Here is a 4835-nt window from a genome sequence, read left to right as displayed (position 1 = left end):
GCTTGGATGGAGGAGAATGCTGGAGGCGGGAAGGCGGCGATGGCTATCATGGAAGAAGAGGTGCGAGTGGTCATGGTCAGCGCCACTTCGATGGCCGATGGTGGTTGCCCCTTCCATTGTCCGCCTTCCCTTGTAGCTCAATTATGGAGTTGATCTCCAAAGCGACGGATGCCATCGAGTAAGCATTCTCTACACCTCCCGTTTGCACAGCTTCATGAATTTTGTGGAGTCCAAGAACGAGCTTGATTCAAGTTGTGATATAATCCCTCTCAATTCCAGAGCAATACCGTGAACAATCAGGGTTTACTTGTGATGCTGAATTTTGGAAGAAAAGTGCTACCCCATGCCACCGTACCAATCAAAAGCTGGTAAATCCTACTTTGTTTCTCCTCATGCTTCAAATTATTGGTTGATTGTAAGATTTAATACATAACGTTCATTTGTACAGACATTTCTTTTGGACCCAAAGGCCCTGTTTGGTTTGAGATATAATTGTCTCTACTCTTTTTTTTGAAAGATCCAGCAAAATGCTGGCTTGATTCGATTTAGCAGGAAGCAGTGGAAGAACAACATGATGAAGATCCGAAGATCAAAGAAAAAAGAAAACGACAGCCCTATTAGCTGCCGAGACCATCACAGCCAACACGACTACAAAGCAAAAATGGCCTGTCCTAGGCTAAGCGTCACCGCCGCGTCACTTGACCAACGCCGGTATCCTCCGAAGACAACAACAACTCCAACTAAGACTTTCTTTGTCAACGCACCATCCACCCTTGAAGCAGAGTGCAGGCAGATGGCGGAACTCAGTCGGTCCCAGAAAAAGCTTCGTCTTGGACTTATCAGCGATGGCGTACATTGCGCCTGGAGCTTCACCAAAAACAGCGGCGAGCACCAGAGGAGCGCCCCATAGAACCTCCAAGCAGTGTCTCAAAAACGTGATGCTCCCAACAGAGAAATGACGTCGGAGACGCTGTCATCATGCCGATCCAACCGGACCTAGGCTTTCGCCCGGAGACACTACCAACCAAGCTCAAGGAAGATGCCGACACACCTCGGTGGCACCTCCAAGGAGGAAAATGACACCCTCAGGCGCCATCGGCACCGGCTCTTGTTGTGCAGGACTTTCCTCTGTATCGTCACACACCTCCGCTCAAGCCCTACGGAGCTCGTCCATGTCGTCTCACAGCGCCGCCGTCGCAGCACCTTGTTGTTGAAGCCGTGAAGGCATGGTCCACCTCCCCACGGCGAGCATGCAGAGGCCAGATCGGGCCCCGCATCCCGCATCTACCACGGCTGGAGCCTCCCTGCTCCAGCAAGCGCAGCCCTCCCAGATCCAGCGCGGCCCATCAGTGTCCTCGACGCCCTCCACTCGCCGCCCGGTGAAGTGCCGACGCCGCCCTCCGCGGTGCCCACCTCCGCGCCAGGCCAGGAGCAGCACGGGGCGGAACTCGGGCCCTCGAGGAGGCAGCGCGCCAGATCCGCGCCACTGCCACCGTCGGACCGCTGCCCAGCCCTACGCCGGCCAGATCCGCACCGGCCCTCATCCTCCTTTACCGCGACCCCTCTCGGCGCCCTCTTCCTCCACCTTGCCATCTCCCGGGCGCCGCACCAGATCCGCTCGCATGGACGCGCTGCTCGACGCCACAAGCCGCGAAAACAGCCGCCCATCGCCCGACGAAGCCTCCCCCTGCAGCCAACCGTAGAGCGCCTCCGACCCGAGGAGATTCGCCGTCGGGCCGCGCCCCGCCGCGAAGCCGGCCGGCCCGCGCCGTCCTGGCGCCTCGCGGGGAGGGGAAGGGCCCCGCTGCCGCCGACGTACGCGTGGGCTTTGCCCGGCGCCGTCCCCTGGCGACGGCGAGGGAGGGGGGCTGCGGCGGCGGGCTGGGGTTTTCGCCCGGCCGCTCGCGGGAGTGGACGAGCTAGGTATGTGTAAATGAGTCCTTTGTCTCTACTCTCATATCGCAATTTGTGTGCCTAGCTGTTTTTAACTAAATGTAAGTGTTAGGAAGGATTTACATCAGTCCATGATGTTTTGATCGCTTGCTATTTCCTCCACTAAATTACAGGATTGTCCCATGACTCTAACGAAAGCGCTCTGAATGATGCATTCTCTCAGCATTGCCATCTTACCAAAGCTACTAATATATCTGTTTTAATCCTATTTGGTGGTTTGTGTTTATTAGAGATTGTGCTCTGACTAATGGATGTGTCATTCAACGGAAGTAATATGCCATCATGTGAGTACGAAAACGAAGGAGTTTCTTCAAGTTCTCTTTAGAAAATGAAGCAGCAATAACATTTGAGAAGATGAACGATGCACGTTTGATAGAAACACGCTACTGCAAAAACTTTAGTTGAAGCATGATGGCTGGCATGTAACAATGTCTTCTTACCTCTGCCTCGAATATCTTTACCAGAGCAGGATACAAATATGTAGGTGTAGATTCACTTAAAATTAGAGACTATATATACTGAAGTTAAAATATTAAACCCAGCATTCTTATGTCATATGTGTACTTCCCGCAGCAGCTCATAATCTTCACCCATCATCGATCTTCTAAATGGTTTTCCTTACTGGTTTGCAAACGATTTGTAAAGTCTGTATGCGTAGATATTTGATGATTGTTTAGACCGGCCTCTTCTCTAGGGGTATTCAATATATTTCTTGCCCTGGTATTGAAAATATACTGTAGGCCATGCTACAAATTGAGGAGCTGAATTCAAATATTTATTGACAATTATACATTTCTTTTCCTTATAAAATATTTATATTGTGTTAAGATAGCGGGCGCGGCAACGCGCGCCTTGATGTTCTAGTATGCCCGTAAAACCCAGTAACCAGTCCGTGCGTTTAGAATTTCCGCATCCATACTACCGTGTTTATCAATTCCAAATTGCCTGCACCCTCCATTTATGTGGTGCATTATTTTTTCGAAATTGTTGTGTGTAAGATCTTGTACGACGTGATCTCATTCGTCTGTCCAACTCATCGAACGGCTGCTGAGGTCTGTCGTATATAAATCGTACAAAATCATCGTACGTGCAGCAAGACTCTTATTTTTTTTTGCTGGATCTATCGTGCATCTTTGGTATTCCCTCCGTCCAAAAATATTTGTCATCAAAATGGACAAAAAAAGATGCATCTAAAACTAACATATATCTAGATATATCCCCTTTTATTCATTTTGATGACAAGTATTTCGGGAGGAGTACAAAGTAATTGTGTTTTCGTTTTCACGCCCTGATGTAACTTTTCGGCAGCGTACGACGTTGTTAAGGAGACCCAGTAAAACCGCGTATTTGAAAAACTGCGTTTGCGACGTGACGATCAATACTCATTTCGCCGTCGTAGCAATCAGCGGTTAATTCAGCTGATTTTTTTTAGCGATTAATCAATTAATTAAGCGATTCTTTGCTGAAAATATCCATGGAGACGGGACGTGCTTCGATCGTGGAATCGTTCCACACTGCTCCAAACGCCCGATGGCCCAGCGTCGCTGACTAAGGGCATGTATAATGCATAGCCTCAAGGTGATGCCTCGCATGCCATGTAGGATCGGATATGACGTAAAGTAGGTTCGGATAAGGAAGCAGGATCCTCTTCAGAAGGCGGGTGCTTGAAGAGAAAAACGTGGTCCGGTGACAAAAGCTGAAAAGTTTGGAGTGAAAAGTAGAGATGCATGTATACTAGAGTCTTTATTTTTTATTTTTTAATGAGGCCCACTAATGATAGCTAGCATTGGAGAGGAAAAATGAATGTAGGTGCTTCAAATTACTTTTTATCATGAGACATATGTATCCATATGGCACCATTGTACATGCCCTAACCGCGACACGGGAGCCAAAGACGGCGCACGCTCGTTGGGCCCACGGAACAGTGACCCCACTTTTGGCTGCGTACGTAGTACGTCGCACGTACCAGCTGGAGGGCTTGAACTAAACGTGGCACCATGTGCTCTGGTCGCGTGTCCAACAGTCCATGCCTTCTTTTCTGCGCGCTAGCTAAACGTGCATATTTTAATATAACACGATCGGGAAGTTGCGAGCATTTTTTAGTAGCTGAAGGTTTACCTCAGAAGGAATTGATCGCTAGGTTTTACCTGAGAGATTTGTTTGCTGTTGACGGGTCACTGGTCATAAAATCGAAGAAGTGACTCAAAAGTTACCCCAACTTGAACTAACATATTCCCCCAAAATAACAATATCGTGTACTTCTATATAGCTATAGAGTCTTTTCAGAACTTCACGATAGTAGCAGAGAAACAATCGGCTCGATATGCATATTTGGGGATTAGCAATTTCGTGTTGTCAAGAAAAAGATCAATGGTTCGACAGTGCAGGACAGTCGACAACGTAGCCGAATGCCATGCTCGATTGAATGTGAATGGCAGGACCATAGAACAGCACGTAAACCATCAGGGTCCTAGAGAACACAGTAGAATCCAATGATATCGAGGCCCCATATGTGTTTGGCTCTTCCCTTGGAAGTGTGGCTTCGAAGAAAAGGCTTCCGAGCAGAACGTTCGTAGCTAGCTCTTGCTCGCAAGTGGGAAAGATGGCACTATGATGCTGCGGTGTATGGTCACGGCTCGCGGTCCCTAAACTGACACGCACACACTTGTCGACTAGCATATTTGTAACTAAATTAGGGAGGTACACGATTTTTTAGATCAACTAGGGTTGATTTTTTTTGAACAGAACTAGGGTTGATTAGTAGCTCAATTAGGAGTACGTGACGGCACGGGTTCTTGTCGCGTTTGAAGCAAATGGTTGATCGGTCAGAGGGCGAGATTGATATTGTCTAGCTGTGTTTGTACACGACGGCTGCTACGGGT

Source organism: Triticum dicoccoides, chromosome 6B (assembly GCF_002162155.2).
Source record: "Triticum dicoccoides isolate Atlit2015 ecotype Zavitan chromosome 6B, WEW_v2.0, whole genome shotgun sequence".
In the NCBI taxonomy this organism is placed as follows: Eukaryota; Viridiplantae; Streptophyta; class Magnoliopsida; order Poales; family Poaceae; genus Triticum; species Triticum dicoccoides.
The sequence above is the reverse complement of the archived record's forward strand: the minus strand, read 5'-3'. Positions refer to the sequence as shown.